The sequence below is a fragment of the Scophthalmus maximus genome, chromosome 10 (genome assembly GCF_022379125.1).
Source record: "Scophthalmus maximus strain ysfricsl-2021 chromosome 10, ASM2237912v1, whole genome shotgun sequence".
In the NCBI taxonomy this organism is placed as follows: Eukaryota; Metazoa; Chordata; class Actinopteri; order Pleuronectiformes; family Scophthalmidae; genus Scophthalmus; species Scophthalmus maximus.
In genome coordinates this window covers 4,091,074-4,115,701 of record NC_061524.1, presented here as the reverse complement: position 1 = coordinate 4,115,701, position 24,628 = coordinate 4,091,074, and the positions used below count along the sequence as shown (strand labels likewise).

At 43.1% G+C, this 24,628-nt stretch overlaps 1 protein-coding gene across 1 annotated transcript in view; it reads left to right on the top strand.

The window, feature by feature from the left end:
• Positions 1–7,711: 7,711 nt before the first annotated feature.
• mrps5 (mitochondrial ribosomal protein S5) overlaps positions 7,712–24,628 on the top strand; it is a 63,395-nt gene continuing 46,478 nt past the window's right edge. Inside the window, exon 1 of the mRNA XM_035606200.2 lies at positions 7,712–7,892. The gene's annotated coding sequence lies outside the window, so the exon portion shown is untranslated. The remainder of the gene's footprint in view (positions 7,893–24,628) is intronic.

The window sequence follows — 24,628 nt, the reverse complement described above, 5'->3', positions numbered from 1 at the left end:
AAAAATGTCTTCAAGTTCTGCTGATAATCTTGGATTTTTGGTACCAAGTATAAATTACAGAGGTCAAGTCACACTTGTGTCTCATTAAACATACATGGTGTCCAGGAGTGAAAACATTCTGCGTAGCCACCAGCACCACTACTTGCGTAGGTGGATTGTCCGCGTCTAATTTATGAATCTTGTCGTTTACGCTGCTTGATTTCCCTTTCAAATGTCAAAATTTGCTGCGTCATCAAATCCTGCTATTGTTTGGGTCTGGGTGAGCAAATTTAATTTCACTTCTGAAAGATCGTATACAGAACGTAATGGTGTTATCCACTAACTTCATTGTTATGGTGGGGGCGGCTTGCTGCAGTTATTGTTTGACGCATTCATGCATGCGGGCATTCTGTATTGTGGTTAATATTACTCCATCATTCCAGATGATCAACTTTACATGCAGTAAAGACGACATTGTGTCAGCCATGTGGACCAGAGCTCTTCTTTTAAATGACTGTACTAACTTCCCCCCCCATCTTCATGATGATTTTAATCAATGTGCTCTGATGTCGAAATCCTTAGATAGCCACATCTTGCCTCAGTGCTCTTGTACATTCTCCTTATTCTCTTCTTCGCTCGCTGCCCATTCGTCTCACCCTCATTCAAACCCATTGCGTCTAATGGCATCACTCTGCCCATCTGATCCGTTTCCTCCATCTGTCCCTGCTTCCCGCTGCCCCCTCCTCATGTGTGCTCTGGGGGGGTAATGCGGTTAACTGAGGCAAATCACCGTGTCTCCGTGTCATGTTGTAAAAAGCTGAACTCAGATCAGTCAACCTGGTTATTAGTGTGTGCTCTGTTTAAGACTTACAATTCTTTTTTTGTAGAAGTTCAAGTGAGTTCAAATACAGCTTTCAGGTTGTGCCTCTGCAGCGGTGGGGAAAAGATCTGTGTAACAGAAGAACCGGTAATCTCACACAAAACCCTCTCTTTATTGTACAAACGCGTACATCTATTTCCTGAAAGACCTGAGCTGAGTCTTAAGCATATGTGGTTTCAGCGGAACCCACTTTTATATCTACAACACTGTGCTGGATGTGAGATGCTGCCAGCCAATACTTGGCTAAGTAATTTGAAAACGCCATCACAGTTCAAATGCATGCAACCCTTTTCAAATTGGACAACCAACAATACCCACTAATATCTGGCTTTTGTCATCAGTGGGAAAGGAGAATATCGGCATTCATTGCCCGGTCACAAGCAGTTGTCGATTGTCATTTATCTTAACAATTGGGTGGGCATGTTTTTTTGTTGTTCTTTTGTAGATATTGGTGTATAGTTATTGTTCTATGCTACTTTCGACTGTTTGCCAGCGCCAAGATACTGAACGTGACACACCAGTAAAGGGAAAAAAAGAAGCTCACAATCAAAGTTGTTGTGTTGTTTAAAAAGGATATTGAGAATGTATGCATGATGGCACTTTAACTTTAAAGCTTTATGTTTGCAATACTTTTAAGTTTCCATTTTTAGGAAAAAAAACAATGAAACTGAAAAAAACCCCACTACTGAACCCAACATAACTTGCCACAAAGAAGCAACTAAACTGACAACACAATGAAAAGGTTTAATAGGAACAAACACATCACAGTCTTTTCATCTCTGGTGGACATTTTGTGTGAGCGACAGGCCAATGTGGTCTGTATATCTTTGTAATTTTTATGAAACCAGGTGTCATTAACTGTGCAGCCATGGCAATAACAAAGTGCTTTTCATTATTGTTAATGAACTTAGATGAGTATCGAATGAATTATTTATTGACAAATGTTTTTCTTTCCTCTGTTGACGAAGCCTAAACGGTCGGCAACACTATTAGCTGATGGGAAAGACTATTAGCAGAGAGGCAGATTGAAAAAGGCATTTTATGTAACATTAAAAAAAGTCATTACAAAGTGCACAGAATAATTTTGTGAAAAAAATGGTCAATGCTTAAATATAGTCTGCCTTTGCCTCAGGTTGAATTCCATTTACTACTTCGCAATACGGCCGAATCTTCGGAGAGGAAAAAGCAGTAAAATAGAAATACATTATACAGCGATTTGATGTATACCTCCAATTATATCAGTTGTTATCCACTTTGGTTTTGCAGGCATTTAGTCTTAAACTAAACTAGTTCACATTCGAATACGTCCACTTGATATCTGTGCCAAAATATCATACAGCAATCTATTAAATACTGGTCAAAACATTTAATTAAAGCCTTGAAAATATCGACCTCGTGTTGACGATGCCAGAGCCGTCACCGTTCATCCCACTGAGATTATAATGTCCGTGCCGAATTTTGACGTCAATCCATCCATTCGAGACATTTCATCCTTTGACCTAGTGGATAAAAGGTAGAATACAACATGTGTATCTCAGCACTCGCCGGTAATCGGGATCGTGCGCATTTACAATTCATAGTGAGTTACATGCCACATGTTTTCCCGGACGCGGATGCTTACGGCTTTGTTGAAACCGGTGCAATGTCAAGAAAAGAAAGCTCAGCATTCATCCATTATCCTCTTATTACTACTGCACCCGTTGCTGCCATCGGCGTATCGATTCCTGCCTGTAGCCATGATAATGACCACAATGATTAATGGATTATATGAAGATACTGAGCCAGCAACATAGAGCTACGTGTCAACTATTGACTGGCGTTCACGGGGCCTCAAAGAGGCAGACAACCTTTTAGAAAACGTTTCGTTTTGCATTGATTCAGTTCGGTCCGGCCAGTACATGAACCTCATTCAGTAAATCAGTAATTTTGTGTCCCTCTTATTTTGACCTTTCGTTCCCGCCCTCCCAACGTTTCTCCATTGACCACAGTGGGAAACGTGCCTATTTATTTGGAAGATAAGAATATAATAATCTATTTTAAACAGAACAAAACAACATTCATATAATTTACTCATAAATCCCAGCTGATGTAAGTCATCCCAATGTACCTCATGCACAGTGTAAGCGAATGATGTTCCTCATATTGAAACATAAAGAGAATTACATGCACACGAAACGGACGCGTTAATGCACCGCTGATGGTGAAAATTACATGAGAATATATTGTTGTGCGTTCACGTTAATAGACATCGGCAAACGCCAGCGGGGGGAATGATATCGAATTGTTCATGGACACAACATCCTTTTCCGGACAAGCATTGTGTGGTGTGTGTTATCATCATCGTGGTTAAGGCCATGTTTGATTGGTTTAACCTTTAGAGAGAAAAGCTCGGAAGAAAATCTGCCAGTGCTTCAGAATACAAACAGATGCATGTGATGAATAAATCGGCCTGACTCAACAAGTGTCTTGGTAAAGGGAAATGTCAGCGGCGTGTTTATTCGCCAAGAGCAGGCGTTGGACCACACCGGCGTTGTTCCTCGTCTAACAGCTGATTGGCCAGCTCACCCGGGTTGGAGAATGTGACTCCTGAATAATTCAATTCCATGTCAGAAGCATTTCAGACCTTCCGGCGGCATTTTGGCCCGATCGCTGATTTTTCAACATCATATAGAATGAATCTCGTAGAATGTGGAATGGCGCTCTCTCTTTTTTCCCTCTCTCATCCTCTCTATTCTTTATCTTATTTCTGTAACGGTGCGTTCAGACCCAAGACCATTTTTCTGCAATGGGTCACTTCCGCGAGGTCGGCTTTAGGATCAACACAACCCACGGATATTCGCTTGCTCTCTTTCGGACTTGACTTATTAGATTGTGTCTCTATTAAGTTTCATCACGAATTTGCTCAAGTTCAAATATTTCGACTCGAGCGAGTAAGGCCAATGATGCAAAATTTCGCACATTAGCTACATTCGGGAGTTTCGCGTCACTCGCGCCGGGCATGGTGGAAGACGATTCTTTCTCCAAAGCACATTGCTCTGGATGGATTGACTGCAAGTCTTAAAGACTCTCTCTTTATCTCCCTCACATATTCTCTTAAACTCTCCCATCTCTCTCTCTCTCTGCCGCTGAAGCCCCGGGGGATGCCCCTGCCAAGTGAGTGGGACTGATTGACGACAGGAGACCGAGGACAGCCCTCCTGGAATCAGACTGTTATCCTATCAAAGTGGTTCGCGTGCCAGCGATGCCTTGCCACTGTATCGTCTGGAGCATTTGGCTCTGAGAAGAGCCTCCACGTGACAAACGTTCCCAAGCAAGTCAAAGAAAGAGTGATTCATATACACCTTTGGGAACGCGCGACAACAAAAATTGCACCCTGGAGAGAAACGAGGTCCCGAAGCCAGACTGCGGAGGTGGTAATAAATAATAATAAATAATAAAAACAATCAACATCAGTTAAAATCTGGTATTTAAAGGGTTATCGATAAAAGTATGTTTGATTGAAAAACGGATAAAGTGCTGGCAAGTGCTAGCCTTCTTTGTTCCACCCTGTCCAGGGCAAAACTAAAAGGGTGAAATTCATCTGGTGAAGAAAAAGGAAAAAAAGAGAGAGCACAGGCACGTAAAAGGCATCAAAAAACAATAAAGTTGCACTAGCAAATTGCAGAAGTGAGTTCAAAGTTTTCGATTTGCACCTTGATACTCAAATGTGCACCTTTTACCCATTGTAAACCACTACGACTGGGCTCCAGGTTCAAAACTGAGGACCCTATCATATTAGCTGTATCACCCCATATCACTTTATATAACTCTGCTCTACCAAATATGGGCCAAGCCAATTGAGCCTTCCTGCTTATACACTTTCTACCCGAATTAAAAACAACTTTGAACCAAGGAAGTCGCACGTAATCATTTTTTTTTTTTGCAGACACTTGAGAATGAATTTCGCTCACCTGTGGATTAGAGCACTTAAAGGAAGCGTTGAGCACTTAAAAAGCAGCAGGTACAACGAGTCAAATACAGCTGTAAAAATCACAGTTTCCAAGAAAAACGCCCTCTGTCATATTATAGTGCAAATGAATCTCTCTTTGAAGCAGCGCCAGCTAAGAGTCCGGGGATAAACATGCTTCCAGTCAAACAATGGTTGCGATGGAACATGGTGAGCGCAGTAGCAGAAGTATGTCCGTGTGTGTGTGTGTGTGTGTGTGTGTAGGTTGTGGTATGGGTTGGGTTTGGCAAGTTAAGGATAGAGTAAAGTCTCCTGGAAATTAATGTAAGTCAATGTAATGTCCTCTGATGTCAAGGAGACACCACGGTGTGTGTGTGTGTGTGTGTGTGTGTGTGTGGGATCTAAATCGTCCAATTCCACTAAGTGCTTTTAGCTGGACACTACTTTCTCATCTGCAGCATAAGGAGGGAGAAGGAGAAGAATACAGATTACTCAAGGAGTCCACCACACACGCGCGCGCGCGCACACGCGCACACACCACACACACACACCACACACACACACACACACCACACACCACACACCACACACACACACACACACACACACACACACACAGTATTTAATGTATGGTGCACATACCTCCCACCCATTAGGTTAATGTATTAAGAGTGTGTAATAACAGTTTTTTAAAAGGGGGGTGGTGGGTTACACTACTGAAAAATCTCAGCAGGTACAAGGAAGCAGTTGGCGGCGTTGCCGTGTGTCACGTAGGCGACATATGCCGGCCCAGCTGTGAAGGCCAAAAAACTCCTTTGCAAAAAAAGAAAAAACCAAGGTGCCATAACTGATACAAATGCAATGACTTATTCAAGGTTGCAGTGGTACGACCGCCTCATGCACAGCGAAGATGCAGAGTCAGACGTTCCCTGCTCAATAATGAATCCCCTGTGTTCTGGAGTTACCAGGAGAAGACGCGTCTGCGCTCGTCACCCTCGTGCTGAATAATGTAGCGAAAGTGAAATGCCACGTCAGGACGGCCGTCAATCCGCCCGACGCCGACACTGACATTTTAGAATGCCGCAGATGTGTCGCAAGTTTGTGCGTGTCACTATCGTCAAACCCAGTTTTATTTTTATCTCTGGTGCAGGGTGTATGAACGCAAATCCGAATCTGCGTGTACAGTGTGTCATGCCTCTCCGTGTCTTTCCGTTTCTGTGTCACCGTCTCTTTTTTAGTCTCTGGCTCTTTCTCTCTCTGTATGTTTCCCACATTTCTTCACATAAGCTCATTATTCCCACTCTCTCTCTCTCTCGCTCTTCCTCTATTTTTAAACTGTGGTTCATTGTCTCTCTCTGCAGCTCTCACTCTCATCAGATCAAACAACTGCAGAAGGAGGAAGTGAACGGCGACTTTGGGTAATCACAATTTATTTACCATATATTTATATTTACATTCATCCCATATTGTGCGTTGTTCTAATGGAGGGGTGACGATTCACTCACGTTGGGATGTAATGTCAGAGATTACAAAACAAACATATGTTAATCTGCTCGAAACCAGAAAGTCAAACAGTCTTAATTTCAATCTGTGGTTAATGAGTGGGCAGTTTATGCTCTCACAACATCATAGTACATTAAAATGAATAATTCAACATGATTTATTCCACATATTTAATTGGCCATATTACCAAACACTGCTGTAATGTGTGTGTGTGTGTGTGTGTGTGTGTTTGTCGTGATTCCAGGTGGAGTGTGGGAGGAAAAACGTCCAAAGGGCAATGAAGCAAAATACTGTTTGTTTCAGACTATTCAGCTGTTTAATATTACAGCATCACAGGGGTCAACTCGCGGTTACCCTCCATTTAAGAATTTTTTTAACGCAGAGCAATAAATAAAACAGAACCATTTCTAAAAAAGAAACCAACAAATGAATTTTAATTTGGTCCTCAGCCGTCTATTACAGTCTAAAAGCTTTCTAATTGAAATCCTCTACTGTCACTTTGCGTCAGTTTAAGTCTGCGCGATAGATTGGTGGGGTATGCGTCTTTTTTTGTGCAAATCCAATTGGTTTCCATTGTGCGATGCGTGCCCCTATCGATCTATAGCGGCAGTAATTGAATCCATTTGTGAATTCAACCCTTATGTTTGGCAGAGACGACGACCTTTGATCAGAATTCGGCCCGTGTCAGTACAAATGATGAAGCGGGACAGTTCAAGGACGTGTTCGTTGGACTCTCGACAACATCAAGTGGGAGCGTGTTTGTTCCCCCCCTGTGGAGGAGGCGAGTCATCGAGATCATCTGCGCTTCCATGACAACAGGCCAAACTCAATCTGCTGCTGCTGCTGATGATGATGATGATGATGAGGACCGTGCCACCCGGCTCAAACTCCAGATCGAATAATTGAGTTTACATTTGATTTAATAATATTTGTGTTGAATTATACATCGTATGTGTATTTCCCACATGTAAAGGACATAATGTTCAATATTACGGAAAATACAATTGTGTTGAAGGAACCAAGGAAGAGCTACTCAGAACACTCCCCCTTTAAATGTGACTCACACGCCAAGTGTAACAGAGCAGTGACCAGCCAGCAGCGACCACACACACAAGCCAGAAAACACACACAATGCAATATAGTTTCAATGTTGCCCACAGTGTAATATACACACGTTCAAACCACACAGAAGAATGTTGTTCCCAACCCACGAGTCATTTTTTTTAGTCTCAAGTCAATGTATACAAGTCTCTATCCAGGGGGCGTCTCCCCACGCCGTGGGTCTGTTTTGGTTTCAGGTCGCCCAAAAGTCAGTAGGAGTGGTACCTCCTGTCCGGTTTGTTCGCAGCTGTGTTGTGTGTTTACCTTTCGTTTCCGGAAGACGGCGGGCAGCAAGACTCCGGTGACCGAACGGTCCCGCGCCGGGACACGGAGGGAGAGTTTGGGGGCGAGACGTGGATATAAACTGGTTCCGGTAATGTTGAACGGACTGAACCCACCACGCGTTGTCGGGCGGATTGACACAAGGCCCGGCGACATCGGGACGGTCTGTCGGTCTGGCCTCTTCCGCGGTCGTCGCTTCCCGTGAGTACGCGCCATTTTCCTTCTTCAAAAAATCAGCCAGTCATCGGGCCGCAGGAGGGGTCCGCGTCACGAGGGGGCGTGTCCTCGCCACAAGCTTACCTGGGTTACCTTCAGCCTGACTACTGCAATTTAATTTCTAATGAAAAAAATGAACACAAAATAAAAATTGAACACAGACTTTACAAACAATTAAAAAAAATACATGATTGAAGAAAAAATCCATTTAAATCTGACTTTGATAATGTGATCACATGCTCCGCTTCCAAATGTCTCTTTTCACATTCAGTGTTGGCAACTGTTGGGCCCAATATTCCACAATATGAGTGAGTGTCTCCGCCATGCTTTTTAGCCCCTTTGATTCAAAAAAATGCACATCTGTTTTTACCAGCAGGCCATATGTTTCTCCTTCCTCCCCGGAGAAAGAGATGAAAAGAGAGACTGAGAGAGAAAGGGGGACATGAAAAGAGAAAAAAAAAAATAGGATATCAAGAACACGTTAAGGGGGGAATAGCTAGAAAAGAGACAGTTGATCAAAGGTAAATGAAAAGGGGGGCAGAGAAATGGAAAGTCGGAGAAGTGTTTGTAGTTAAATCAAGTTGTGGAAGGAAGGAGCCCAAAAAAAAAAAAATTGGAAAGAAGGGAAATACGGTAGGAAGAAAGAAAGAGAGAGAGAGCAGCAGGGGAGGAAGGAAGGAAGTAAAGGATGGCAAGACGTGGAGATGGAAGGAGGGAAACGTGGGAGTGCAGGTCACTGGTTAAAAATTCTGGTTGTTGCACTGGACAAAAACTCTGAATCACCATGCTTCTACTTTTCACACACACACACACACACACACACACACAACGTTTGGCTTATGGTGGATGCTGTGAAGGAAAAGCCAGAAACAGAGTCAGTGAAGTCACTTTAAAAGCCGGAAAAGCAATTAAAACCTGCTATAATTAGCTCCCAGTGAAGTGGCTTTATCACCCTAAGAATGGTTTGTGTGTGTGTGTGTGTGTGTGTGTGTGTGTGTGTGTGTGTGTGTGTGTTTAAACGTCCTCCAGAGGGTATTTCTCACAGCTAGAGCACAACTATAGCTCACCAACACAAACAAACATGGACGCGGTAGATCTCATTCACAAAAAAACCAAACCTGTCTGCAACAGAACAGAGGAAGCGACGTGAACAGAAGTCACGCGGCAGAACCCTGTCGGTTTCTGTCCGGAAGAGGAGGAGGAAGAGGAGTGACTGATGATTTTATGGAAGATGAAAGCGATTCTCCGATTGTGAATTGAATCACAGCTGCCGCTGTTGTGTTGGGATTCGTCAAACGCGCCGCCGCTGCTGCTGCACAACTGTGACGGCGTTGTCTAACTGTGACATCACTGCTGCGTGTGAGCAGCTTTTCTGACGCGTGTGGAGTTTGCGGAGGGACGACGGACGAAAAAACAAAAATATCACTCGGCAATTCATGCACACGGCAAGTTTCGATCCCACTTTACTGATTTGCTGTTGGAACATGCGACACTGATCCATTTATTCTTTTTAAACCCGTCTATAGTGATACCGGTGCACTGAGATTTTTATGTATCAGTGAGCTCCTCTCCTCCGACGCGGTGCCAGCGTCGAACCGAACAGAACTCGTTCCACTGAAAGCAGGAGTGAATCCTGCAGCAGCAGTGAGTCCGATTCTTTTCCTGAACCATACAAAGGCGAGATGTGATGACTTTGAAAAGTAAATGACTTCGCCAAGTAACGTTCTTCCTCCTGCAGAGGTTTATTGGTGCTTGGTAAACAAACAAATCGGAGCGTTAGATTAGTCTTCACCATAACGGAGTGTGAATCACGGGACGTTTGGTTATCACATCTGTCGAAACAAATGTGGCCTGGTGCCCAAAAGGAGCCTGTTCGGAACTGGCACCGTCCTGCAGGGAAAGAGGTTCCTGTGGTTAATGAACCTAGAACCACAGATGTGATTCTAGTACAATATAATAATACTATATTTTGTTGCCTCCACTAATTGCGGAAATCAGCGTAGCTGATCAATTAATCAAAATAGATTAATACAAACTGTTGCAGCTCTACGATATTCCCTAAATACAGTGAGTAGCTTTGAATCGAGTGAACCAACTGTATATTGGGAAATCTGGAGTTTAAATATGAAATATTGTTGAGGTTGTTTTTCTCACAGTACCTTCATCAAGTAAGTACAATACAAATTTCATAAGCACGGAGACTTGACTTTAGCTTGACTTTTGTGATTCATTATGTGCTGTTTTGTATTTTATATATCTTCTTATGGTTAGGGTGTGAGCAGTGTGCGTTTTTATCTCTCTGTGTTTATGTGTGTGTGTGTGTGTGTGTGTGTGTGTGTGTGTGAACAGAAGTTAGCGTCCTTGAGCGTGGCAGGGTTTGTCCTTGTGTGTGGGCGCAGGGAACATCGAGTGAGGCGGAGAGAGAGATGGAATTAGCGTAGCCGGTGGACGGGGCTCATTAACTTCCACTCTCTCCATTGTCTGTTCATTTTCATTTCCGGCTTTTAATTATCATTTCTCAGTTTTTACTGATAAATTCCAGGGCCCGTTCATTATGTGAATGTGCTGTTTTTCATTGAGTCGCAAATTTCCCCTCCCGATTTTCCGCCCCCGCGGCGGCTGAGACGGCGGCGATGCTAATTTTATACTGTGTGTGTGTGTGTGTGTGTGTGTGTGTGTGTGTGTGCGAGTCCGTTTGTGTCTTAGTGAGGGAAGTTCATGTTACTGTGTCTAAGTGCCTGGATCTCACAGCCTTTTGTGCTTGAAAAATTCTGGGAATGTTGAATTCAATCAGTTGATTACATAGTGAATAATTAAGCGACAGCCATTGGAACACAGTAAAATGTTCCCCTATCATATTTATTTTCCAGTTATGCATATTTCTATGCCTTTTGGTATTATCAGCATCCGCGGAGTTGAAGCAATTCTATTATCATACCAAAGGCTTCGTCAGTTCTAAAACAGTTAATAAGAACTGAGGCCTCACACAGGAAGGGATGAAACGGCTTCCACTCTGCAGGTCTACCTAGAAACAGGTCTAGGTAGAATGAATAAAAAAATACAGGGCACAGTAGCTGGGAAATAGGACGGCGGTGTCGTGACACTTGTGTGTGACCTGAGATGAAAACAACATGGCTGCAGGTGTCTTTGATGCACATAATTCGCTGTTGGTCTTCATTCACAGTCCACTGGATATTTATATTTGGTCTGACAAAACCTAAACACACACTGATTCTGTCCCTGCATCCGTTTGTTTTACTTGTCTCCGTATGCAGCCACGGTAGAAACCATCAACGCCACTCATATCCTTTATTCGTGAGTTTGAATTTCTGTCTTCGCTGACAGGAAACGCTGCTCCTGAACGCCTCGTTAGTAATCCGGCCGATACGTCCGTAAGATGGTGATGCGTAAGGCACGCCTAGCGGCTAGGGAAAGCCAGAGCGGAGGCCGACATTTCCTACATGCTCTGGAAGCGGTTGACCAATCAGCACAACACAGTGGAGCCAGCTGGCAAATCAGAGCAGACTGGGCTTCATCGGGAGGGAGGGGCCTTAAAGAGACAGGAGGTAAAACCAAGTGTTTCAAACAGAGGAGCTGCAGGAATGGACAGTCTGATGAAACTGATGTGTTCACTGAACATTAGAGCATGTAAACCTTTTCAAGTAATAACCCGAGTTAAAATTATGAACCTGAATATGAGCATCATATGTCTCCTTTAAGTCATCCAAGTTGTCATGTACTGGAAAGTGGGGGGGGGGGGGGGGGGGGGGGGGGGGGGGAGTAAGTTGTTAATTAAGTTGCTGCTGGAAACGTTTATCTAGCCACTGTCTAAATGCGGAGGTTTTGTTTTCACAGCATCTATTAGGGCTGATTATGATGCTCGGTTTACCGCTTTGATCATTTTGCTCTTTTGTGCGGAGCGATGCACAAACCAACAAGTGGAAGAGTGGAGCGCGTCTGTCGACTCGTGCGATGGCTCTGTTCGGTAAACGTAAGAGATGATGCTTAGGCCCAGAGCAGATGTTTCTAAGATTCCCTATGAACTATGGTGTTGGGGAGTTCAGAGCTCTTCAAAGTCAGAATATTAAGGCAAATAAGAAAAACCCTATCACTTGCACTTTTAAAAAAAAGTGTTCTAAATACAGGGGACTTATTTTAGCACTAGTATTGTAATTTCTTTATTGGTTTTAAACCTGCTGAATATGAGATTATTAATTAGTTTTAAGTGTCCACTTGAATATTGTTTTGTGCTGCAACTCATGTGTTGCTTTATTATGTACACTGTTTTTATAGTTCAAGGCAAAGCTACTATATTTCTAGTCATATTTTCATTCTTCTTCTGGAACGACGCTTGTTTTCTTCAGCTATAACTGCCACATACATTATTAATTATGATATCACCCATGATTTTCAATTGAAAATCGAATCAATTGAAGTGGAAAAGAATATTGGAAATACGACAAGACGTTTTTGGAAGAAAAAAAATGAGAAAACTATTGACAAAAATTCTTCCTTGTCCCATTTGCATGTGGTGTTAAATTGATCTCATCATTATTTGAACAGTATTGGTACGGGAATGTGTTTTTTTGTATCTGTTCATATGTACATAATTATGCGTATTCATCAGCATTTGGGCATTTTGGTTCTTAGCCAAATCCTTGCTAATTAGGAAGAAATGAAGAAAGCCTCTTGGCTGCGAGCAGCTCCCCCTTGTGGAGATCTGCCACATGTGTGAATGTGTGAGTTTCATTCATTCATCCCTCCATTCATTCCATTCCAGCAACATCTCTCCCTCCCAGCCGGACGACCGACCCTTCCTCCCTCCCGCCAACCCCTCGTCCTTCTTCCTCCCTCCCTCCCTCTCTCTCTCCCCTCCGCGTCGCTCTCATTCATCATGGTAAGTTCCAGTGACAGGGGAGCGCTGCACAGTGGCAGTCCGCTTAGTAGAGCCTGACGCACATAGCCTTGAAGACAGCCCCGCCAAATGAAAGTGAGAGGGTGAGGTATCAGGCAACATGCAAACGAGGGAGGTGAAGGGAGAGAGGGAGAGAGTGGGAAAGAAAAGACAAAGAGGTCACATGCTGTCCCTGTGGAGCTGTCATTGGCCAACACATTGTGTGCATGTGCGACTGTTTGATGGGTGACCTTGGGAACTATGGCCTTGTATCTGTATCTGTGTGTGTGTGTGTGTGTGTGTGTGTGTGTGTGTGTGTGTGTTGTAATGGTGTCAGCAGTTATAATGTCAAAGCGCAAATTCACACGTGATTGTGAATAAAATTCGAAAACAATTCCCATAATAACGTTTGGCGATAGATTCTGTATTCAGGAAATACATACGCAATATACCGTTACTACAATTAATACTGTGATATAATACATAGTAGAGCCCGACCGATATGTTTTTTTGGGGGGCAGTTATTGATATTTAGGAGTACAAGATTCCCGATACCGATATATATACATATTTATATATATATATATATTTTAAATCTGTCAATGATTCCTAAAATGTCGTTATCAAATCTTTATGACAGAAATGTAGTTGGGGCTTGATATTTTAGTTTAACAATAAACTTTACCATAAATAACTGTAAATTGAAAAAATGAATTACAAATACAACCAAATAATTATAATTATTTATTAATTATTATTAAATGATTTTGGATTAAGGAAAATAAACATTTATTTTATCTAAAATGTAAACATAAAGGCACATTTAAAGGTTCGTATCACTTGGCCGATAATATCGGTCGGGATCTAAACCTTTCGGCCGATATCGACATGTCTGTGAAAGGCTGATATCGACCGATATATCGGTTGGCCGATAATATATAGAGCCCGACTGATATTACTGATAACAGTAATATTAAGATTTAATGTATATGTGAACTAACTCCAGGAATCCCCGGTGAACGCATCTGAAATCCTCTCATCTCCTCGTCATGACTCCGTAGGGCCATCGCACACGAGGTGTCACATCACTGTAATTTAAAGAGCGGCTCGCTTTAACCCAGATGAAAGACGCTGTCACACCGAGTTACCGCCGGTGTAATCAGATGTGTAATGTAGAGTGTCACTGTTGTCTCAGGCGTGCTTCACTTTGCCTCGTCGCCGAGGTCGTCTGAGAGCAATTTAATTATTGCAATCTACTGAAACTCCTGATTAATCATCCGCAGAATACATCGCCTGTCCGTCTCTTGTTGTTTTTTTCAATAGGGCTGCAGAAGGCAGGCTGTTGTTGACGAGTATAATACATTTTATGACGTCATGTCGGCATCGGTACATTGGGTCTAACTGGTCTTTTGGTAATGCTGCTCGTTCTGAGGAACGAAGAGGACATGAACTATATTTTCTGAATGACACTGTTGTGGTATTTACAGGAACTTTATAACATACATACATTAAAAATTGAAATCTATTGTTGATAATTCTTTTTCAAAAAGTTGTTAAAATAAATAGTTTTACTAGTTCTTTTAATAGTTATTTTAGCTGTAACTAAGGATTATTTTCATTATCGATAAATCTGTCGAATATTCTCTTGATTAAAAGATTAGTTGTTTGGTCCATTAAATTTCATAAAATTATGAAAAATGTCAATCGTGTTTCCCAAACCACAAGATGATGTTTTATATGTGCACACACAAAATATATTCACTTCAGTGTCATAGAGGATCAAAGAAACTAGAAAATATCCTAATTAAAGCAGCAAAATCATAGAATTTTTACATTTTCTTTTCACAAAAACTACTCGAACAGATTTGTCGATTTATCAAAAAAAGTTGGCGATAAATTTGGTATCCGATTACTAATCTAGCTGTTGCAGCTCTAGTTTCATTAGATGCAGTACAAATCAAAGCGGCCCAGAGGGAACTGAAAGATAAATGACAGTTAAATTACATTGTACAGTAAGAACATCTGATGGAGGTGCAGAGACAAACAATGAAAAACTCAAAATATAACAATATAAAATTCAACAGGTTACACTGCGCATGATTAAAACACAGTAACTGAAAGTAAATGTCGCGGCAAAACATTTGTATTTTTAAAAAAATTAATTGCTTTTTATGAAATTCAATAGCTTGCCATTTTCCTGTCGTCAGATTAGCGTAATCCTTCTATAAGCGAAGCGTTATACTTGCAGCTCCCGTGCGGTGGCTCCGTTCAGGGGAGGAAATGGATGTCAGTGTTTCCACGGCGAGGCCAGTCATCGCTCCGTCTGCCCGCTTCATTAGTGTGACCAAGGTCGACGCAGGGAAATATCCATCATCCTCAACCGGCCAACGGAGAGAAAACAGGTAGAAGAGTCTGTCTTGGATTGTCGCGATTGTCGCGTCTTTACAAAAGAAAATGGATGAGTAGAAGCAGACTGTCATGATTCTGCCTTGGGAACTGCTGAAGACATTAAGAACTCTTGGAATACTTTGTTTTCCTTCGTGGACTTGTTCAAAATAATTACCTCTTTTTTTGGTTTTGGTTTTTTTGTTGTATGTTGAAATCGTCTGGTTTTTCTTTGTGGACTATTTTGCTGCTTTGTGTTTTATATTCTGGATCTGCTTCTTCAAACATCGACACAGACAAGCAACAAGGGTGTGACATGCAAAGGTCCCTGCAGGTGGGAATCAAACCAGGGCAGCGCGGTGACGTGTCATGTTAGTAAGTCTGATGCCTGGAGGGGAACATATTTAATCCTCTGGGTTAAAGCTATAAAATATATTTATATCAATCACAAAGCAGCTAGTGGGCCATTTATGCCTTCATTATAACACTTAATCCAATTAAAATCGCATGGGCTCTCATGCATTGGCATTGCATGCGTGTCATACATTGTTTTAGTGAATTAATTTAGTCCAAAAATCGACTGTAATTGTAACCAGTGGCATATTTCACTTTTGAGATTATTTGTCAGCATCTCATCTGTCATTGTAAAGTAAGCAAAGCATGAAAAACCATATGTCACATACAGTATGTGTAATAGGTACACGATCTTTGCCTAGAAATAGGAAATTTTACTAAGTTAACTCTGGGGAAATGTGCCATGTCACAGCAGCAAAGGCGACAGTACATATTGAGGCATCAGTAAAAAGAGTGATAAATAACTAAACATGCAATATAAATAATATGCCACATGAAAATAGGAGTAATACATATATTGTATAGAAAATAAGGAATAAATATACACTGTGAACAGAATATATACAGTGTAACAGGATTGCGCATTAAATATTGAAATTGCACAGCGACAGCGAGCAGATTTAGTTTTGTATACCGATGACTAACGCAAGCTGTTATAGAGGTCGTGGTGGGAAGGTAACGAGGAAGAAGTGAAATGGAAAAGGGGGGGGGGTGGATAGAAATTGAAGAGAAAGAGGAAACCAACCGGAAGGAAAGAGGGAAGTATCAAGGGATGAGGGAAGTGATTGAGGGACGGGGGGAGATCATTTGAAATTATTTGAAGAAGGGACAGAAGGATTTGAGAAGGAATTGAGGATTCCTCCGCGGGAAAAGAATGATTGACAGGAGGAAGAAGGAACTGGAAACGGAAATACGAGGGAGGGGGGGACGAATAAATCCAGAGTGAGAGATTGAAACACAACAAGGAAATTCATGCAGGGCTTTGGGAGGAGGAGGGAGGGAGGAAGGGATGAGAATGGGCGTATAAGCGGGTGGCCACAAGCAAAATGAAATTGGGGAGGGCGGCGGCAACGCTGTGGGGTTATCCAATCGTTTCCATAAATGATCCCGCAAGAAACCGTCTCATGTCTGCTGATGGAGATGAATATTAGTTTGGAGCACTGTTTTTGTCATCACAGCCACTGGAATCATTACTTGTGTGTGTGTGTGTGTGTGTCGGGCTGAATCAAGATGGAGCTTTTGGGTGCATTTTCCCCACTTTGTAGGAGTTGAGGATCAATATCCATCTTCCCATTCACTGGCCTACAACACTAACTAAACACACACACACACAGTCGATGGCCTAACCCCACACCCACGCACACACACAATGAAGATCTTGAAAACCCTTCCAGCAAAGATCACTACTGTCTACACACACACACACACACACACACACACGTGTTGATCTGAGCAGATGTGGATTGATTGGAGTTGCTGAGACGGTGACTGACCTGCTCCAACGCACTCTATCCAGTCTCCGACGGTTCACTGACCCCATCCCCGCCGCTCATCACTCATTCCCTCCCGCACTTTCATCATTCGACACTTCCAGGTGGCGAGAGAGGGGAGGCCGGGAGGGGGTTACTGGTTCCAATCCCACCGGGACCCAATTTACCACCGACGTGTCCTGCAGGGCGGTAAAGAGTTGTAAAAGTCTCGCCCTGAACTGGACCGAGAAAGTGGGTTCTGATAATCAGTCCAATCCGGCCAGTTGCTGGCTCTCATCTGCTGTTCATTCTTTTCTTGCTCTACCGCTGCAGTGATGTTGTTGCTGGGCTGACAGAATATGGTCACTTGATAGTTGCGGTTGGCTGAAGTTGCCAGATATGGCGTCAGCCCAAATTGTGTCAGGAAAGGAAACGTGTAGTTTTGTTATTGGAGTATATTTGAGTTCACATATGACAATAATCAACACAGATCATTTAACAGATCATTTCTTAAAGTGCAGACTAAAACCCTCTGGGTTCTATGTATCCGATATATCTCATCCTGGAAAATCTCCTTCCGCATTCTTCATGTGCGAGCGGCAAATTCCGGAAAATTAGTTTGGAATGCATGTCTGAAAACATCGTGGCCTTAAATTTTACCGACATGTTAACAGCTGTGGTGTGTGTGTGTGTTTGTGTCCAAGGACAACTACTCCGATCTAGCTTTTTTTTTACTCCATACTGTGTTTGCTTAGAGGACAGAGAGCCGAGGGAAATGCGATTGTGATCAGGGGGAAAAAACAATCCGAGCACCATCTCTTAGTCTGTATTATCTACCTTCTTCTGCTCACTTCCCACCAGAAACTCAAAGTAAAAAAAGGCGCAAACCTGCAGAATCTCATCCAGGTTTTACGCCACGAACACCGCGGCACCAGTTCGCTGACTTGATTGCAAACACGCGCTGGATATCAAGCGTAACCAGCCACACAGTGGGATTTGGATCGCCGTGCCCGATCAGACCTCGGCCTCTCGCCGACCTCCTTCAGTGTGCAGGTCGCGTCGCAGACTGAGAACGGGCTCTGCATTAAAAACAAAAACCACGGCGGGGCCGGTGATGGTCATCCGCGTTGTTTCAGGCTACAGGGAGTCATGAAGAACGATCCAGGGAGTCCCGTTTGGAGGCTTTGCAGATGCCAAAATACAAAGAGGTTAGGGTTATGTTTCCAGGCGTCCGGGTTCTACTTAGCACTGCTGAGGTTCAACACTGGCGCTGTTTCGTCAGCGGCCTTCGTGCGAGAGGTGACGGAGAAAACGATCCCGGCGCATTGCTACCAGCCCTCGTCTTCTCGTTTTCGGGACGGGTCGTAAACCCGTGAAAACTTAGTACGCCGTTCGGTTTTGTTTGATGCGAACAAAGTGGGACACACTGCTACTCTCTGAGTACTTCTTCATCTGTTTTTGAAAAAATGTCCCGTTTTGGACGTTTTCCTGCGTGGCACTCGATGGAGCGGCGTCATTTTGAAACGGAAGTACGTCGCGAAGCCTCGTGCATGTAGTCCATTTCTTGGTATGGTGCCATCACTCTGTGGCAACTGCAGATAATTTAAAGAGACATTTCACCTTAACTCAGTTGGTCTGTGGCCTCCCACTGCTGTGAGCAGTGATTCAATATGTGGAAGGACGGAGTGAGGCGTCAGTGATACTCTTCAGTTATACCAGGTTTAAATTCTTTCAAGATCAAACTTCCTCTTACTTGATAACCCTCCATAGTCCAATATGCAGGTGTTTATCTGCATAAAAGCGCCTCGTGTCTAAGTCTCTACCGGCGGCGGCGGAGGAAGAGGAGGAGGAGGAGGTGGAGGAGGAAGGGGAGGATGAGGAGGAGGAGGAGGATGAGGAGGAGGCCTCGGAGGTCTCGCAAATCTACTTTAATTTGCCTCCGAAGGAGACGGGCTGCCGCTCTGAACAATGCTGATGAAGCAGTGTTCGTCCAGTACAGAGAGCCCCGGGTCACATTCTCGGGCCTATATACATCATGATGTGACACATAACGAGGCGAAGTGAGACGGCCATTCTGGAGGAGGAAATGGCTTTTTTAACGCATGGACACCGATGTTGTTGATCAAGCGGGTTTCGCTTTTGCTTACGGACTTCAGGATAAAAACACAAGTGCAAATAAGATACTAATAGGCCAATTCAGAGCAACACGGAGCAAACATAAATTCAGCGCTTGTGGATAAAAGTGCCGACACAGGTTTCCAAACAGAGAGTGTGGATGGAATTAACACACTCTCAGACACTTTGGTTTAAACCAGACAAATTCATTTCTGATAGTTGAAACTGAGTCTTATTGTCTTTGCCCTCGATAACAACAATGACCGTTCAGAGATATTCCCACTGGCTTGAGCAAAAAAAATAAAAAAACAGCCTCACTTGATTTTAATAACGATGCAGTTCAAGTATGTTGTTATGCTCAGGACAGGTGCTCTGAAGATGTCTCAGCTACTTGAATATTAGCAAATATTAGCATGTGTAAAATCCACTCAGATGCCATAATGTGTACATCTTCAATATCTGAACAGTTCAGTGTCGCGGTTAATATTTCAGCGTGGGAAGAAAAATGAGTGAAGGCTAAAGGCTGAGCAAAAACCAAGCTGTGAGAATTTACAAAATTCATAAATATCATACCGGATAAAATCCAGATTAAATGAGTTTCACTTTCATTTAAACTTGAGACGGATATATGATCAACACAAGGGGTTATTGAGAGCCTCTCCAAAGATTACCAGGTTTTGTACGTTTGTATTTTTAGTTCTGTTTGTTGTCTCTCCCATTGACATCACCACACTAATCCCTGGCAGACGTAGCGTAACACATCAGGGTTTGATTATATTCTCAGTGTTCACATCCGTCGTGTTTCATTACCCAGAATATGCGCGGCACCATGGCTCACAGTCGCTTTTTTTTTTTTAAATGTCGCGTCATTCAATGATTCGCTAAATGTGTTATTGATAAAGAACGAGAAAGATGCTTCATGTTGCATAACCTTAAAAAAAAAAAAATATCTATAGGGACATCAGCAACGTCTCATGTTGTTTGTGCAGAAAGTGATTTTGAAAGGACCAGAGGGTTCCAAACTCTGCCCCAAATGTACTTGTCAGTTCATAAAACACATCTCGGTGCACAGGAAGGACCACACACACACACACACACACACACACACACCACCTGTCTTTGTCCATTTGCACACATGCATCAGCAGACAAACAAGTGCACCCTTCAATCCAAGTGGCCTCCTACCTGTGCGCTGGTAAAAATGAATTTGTCAGAAGAAGAAAAGTAAAAATAAAACCTTGCACAAGCACATACACAGAGAGTGTGGGTATAGAAGCCGGAGACTTAATGGACATCAGTGACATAAGAAGGAGTACTGCAGACGTCCAATGCCACATCAACACCCACACACACTCTTGAACACACAGTATGGCAGCCATTTTGTCCATCAGAGCGGCAGCCTTGTAGTCGGACAGAATAACAACAACAAAAAAAAAGGAAGGAAGGAGCGGAAAGAGGGCAGAGGGAGAAGAGAAAGAAATAGAGAGGAAGGAAGGATGACGAGGAGAGGAAGATAAAAGGATGGCAGAAACATGGGCGAGGAGGAAAGGATATGTTTGGAGTGACCAAGGAGGGTAGGATGTGACAGACACTGATATAATATAGAAATGTAAGGAAACAGACACAAACATGTCACAACAAGACACTTCGTTCGATTCCGGCAATGTGTGTGAATGCGAAAGGGTGTTTTGCGATCAAAACGTTGTTTTTTTTCAGTATCAAAGAGCGAAAGAGCCGCCGATGTTCAGCAGTGACACTGGAGGGTTCGATTCATTTAACAGCAGGGGAGGCAGGGAGACCCAATTTCCGAAGCCACTGTACAGCGGCAGAAATAGACGCGATATTCGCTTTTGATCTGGAGGGAGTGATCATTTTCTTAGGTTCGAAAAAGAAACACTGCACGTTGCCACCGTTCACAAAACAATTTCCAGCCACATCCATCAGGTTTAGGCCCGTTTCCTGAAGTCTGTCATATTGGATGGATTACGAAACCGCTCAACTAGGCACAGTCACGGAGGCCCGGGGGGGGGTCTTATGGGGACTCAAAGTCAAAACCTGCAAAATAAGTGTTACTAAGTTTTCCCACTGCAAATATATGCTATGTATAAATATAGCATATAACATATAAAAAATGCAAATGAGTATAGCACTTGAGTGAATGTACTCAGCTCATTTCTGCCATTGTCATTTGAGCAGTTCGATACGGGCAAGTCTGCAGGAAAAACTTAATAAAACCGTTCAGCTGCAAGGTCAGAGATGGCAGAGGTCGTGTCTGTGCCAAGAGGACAGTCATCTAATAAAAATAAAAAATAAAACTCCCAGGGAAAAAAAGCCGAAGCTGTCGAGACAGGAAAAGGAAATTTGGGTTTTTGTTTGTTTTTTGGGGGATGGCCACGTTATCTTTGGTGGCGCGGTGGTCAGAGCAAGAACGTTCCTGCCTTTCGGATCCAGCTGCGGACTAAAACCATCCGGACCTTTCTGGGTGGAGTTTGCATGTTCTCCCCGTGTCTGCGTGGCTTCTCTCCGGGTTCCTACCGCAGTCCAAAGACATGCAGGTTGGAGCTATAGGTTAATTGGAGACCCCAAATTGACCATAGGTGTGACTTTGAGGGTGAAGGGTTGTTTGTCCCCTGTCATGAGCTGGTCCAGGGTGAACCCGGCCTCTCGCCCAATGTGAAGCTGGGCTTGGCTCTAGCTCCACCCACAACCCTGTATGGATGAAGCAGTATAGATAATGGATCGATGGATGGATGTTCACATTGGGGCCCATTTTTGCAGCTTTAAAGTGTCTTTAAAGGCAACAAAAATCACTCCAAGCAGCGTGTGCTTCAATATTCTAACACCGAACAAAATTATGAATTCGAGGAAATAGCTGAAATCACAGGGATCATTTCTTTTTTTATTAGTGATTTGTCTATCAACACACTCTGGACACCGGAGGCTTTATCCCCGGTGAGAGAGACTTGTGTTGATTTTCCTTTGACGTCTCTGTGCTCATTAGTCATAAATCTGAGCAGAAGGTGTGATTTTTTTTTTTTTTTTTCTCAGATAAACTACAGTGATTGATTTCAACGTGTTCAAGGAAAAACCCATGACTATTAGTGGAGGAACTTAAGGGGAGCTGACACACACATCAGTAATAATCACTGATGTAAATGAAGGGTCATTGACACCATGCATTATTCAACCGGCTGAGCTGCCTGTTCATCACGTCCTCCCCTGACGCCAATCAAACTAACACACACTCACACACACACACACACACACACACACCTCATCATACACTATTCATAAGCCTAATGATTATTGACTTCTCCATTTTTTCCCCGTGACACAAAACTGTTTGGAAGAAATGAAGACGCCTCGCTGTGAAATAAAACGGCTCGAATTCAGAGAATAATGAGCGCACAAATATAGTATCTGGAGGAAAATAATGGAGGAGAGGAAGGAGTGCGAGAATGAGAATCGAATAAATTAAAGAACTGAGCGAAAGAGCTGTGTGCTGGAACTGAAGGAGGGATTCACCGCAGTGAGAGAGGGATAAAGTGGAAGATCGAGAGTAAGTAAAATATAGCATTGTGTGGAGAAAAAAGTACATTCACCAAAGAGCCTGAGAGATAATTACGTTATTGACGTATCGTCCTCGATAATTGCCATTGTGTTTACATGTGTGTGTGTTGACGACAGTCCACCTTCTCATCCTCTCAACTTGCATTTGGGCCGGAGGTTCTCAAACCTTCCGAGTCGTGACCAAGCGGCAACCCACCGTGGCGTCATTGTGAGACCATCATTTAACAAAATGAACATCGTGCGTATTGGAAAAGACTTGAAACTAGAGATTGAGCGGTAAACTCCACAGGAAAATGTTTACTGACGTCGCATTTCCTCATAGACATCTACGTGAAACGGACTTCTTTTTGTTCCAGAGAACACAGGCTCCAAGCATGACGACAGGATTTCTCCCGACCGATCGATCGTGAAGCAGGGTGAGAAACCACCTGGTGACGCCGGGCGCAGGCCGCTGTCATCCCTCGTTGATTTGGGCTCGTAGATCCACTTTGGCCCCCGAGGGCGGGCGCAGGTGAAAAGAGAGGGGGCTTCGGGTTGAAGAGTTTAAAGTTTCTAAAAAAGTTGGACAGAGAAGACGTGGACACTAGACAAGGAGTTTTCTCTAGCTCGTCGTTGCTGCTGATTGGTGAAAATGTTCTCCTCTCAGGCCTGGTGATGAAACTACACCAGCCTGCACATTTCCAGGCTCTTTACTGAGGCTGTGAAGCTGTCATGACAGGATTCTCCCCCCCCCCCCCCCCCCCCCTCTCACTTTCTCTCTTTCTGTTGTGTGTGTGTGTGTGTGTGTGTGTGCAGCATGTGCATATGATGTGTGAAGACCTGTGATGCTTGGAGTTTTGACAGCAAACAGATGGGAGGGTTCCTGCAGATAATTAACCAGATGTGTGTGTTTACTTTCTACTGGTCCATTATCTAAATATCCGACAATGGAAACCCCTCACTGAGACGCAGCACGGCTCCAAAGATGCACCACACACACACACACACACACACACACACACAAAGAACACTTGCACAACTAATAACACCCCGGAGATGAATTAAAAGAAGCATACAGACATGAATATACTGTACTCGCAGTGGGATACAGTGAAAGACGTCAACACACACACACACACACACACACAGTAGGATGCGGTCTCCCCACTGTGTCTCCATTTAAATAAAATGTCAAGTATGTGATTTCTTCTTCTCCGCCAGAACGAGATACACGGAACAATCTCCTCCTCCACTTCTCTCCCGTTCTCAGCCGCGTTTAATTTAGCGTCACAATTTACTGACAATAATGGAAAAAAGCAAACAGCCTCGGACAGAGAGCTGATGCTTTCAAAAACAATTTGTTTTCCAAGTCAAGTGGAATTAATATTAATTCATTAAGGCTGTTAAAGGAACCACACACACAGTAAAAACAATATCGGCCAAGCTGGTGCCAGTGTTCATAAGCTGCGACTGTGTGGCTGGAATTGTTTTCCACGTTGTTTGACATCATGGCAAAAGATGGTCCATAACATTCCATAACATAATTAGGAAAAATGTGTATAATGTTTACAGTTTTCCTGGAATTTGTTGACAGCCAGACAAAAATGGTATGTCAAATGGTCAGAAGATGAAAACAACAACAATCTTATTCTATATACAGTATTTATCTGAGCAATGTGTTTTTGCAGACTCTGGAAACAATCCTTGGCCTCCAGTGTCAAACTCCTTCCTCTTTGTGGACGAGAAACAGCCACAACTTAACTATTCAGCAACTACGTTTCTACCCAAATCATTAGGAAAAAACATAACACAAGCTCTAGTATATTAATCATTTACAACCTATGATTTTGTACAAGACCAATAATCGTAATTAGATCAGCAATGTGTTTTTTTCCTTTTTCAATTTTAATTCATCTAACTCTTTTAAATTGACGATTTTAATGAAGTTGTTTTTT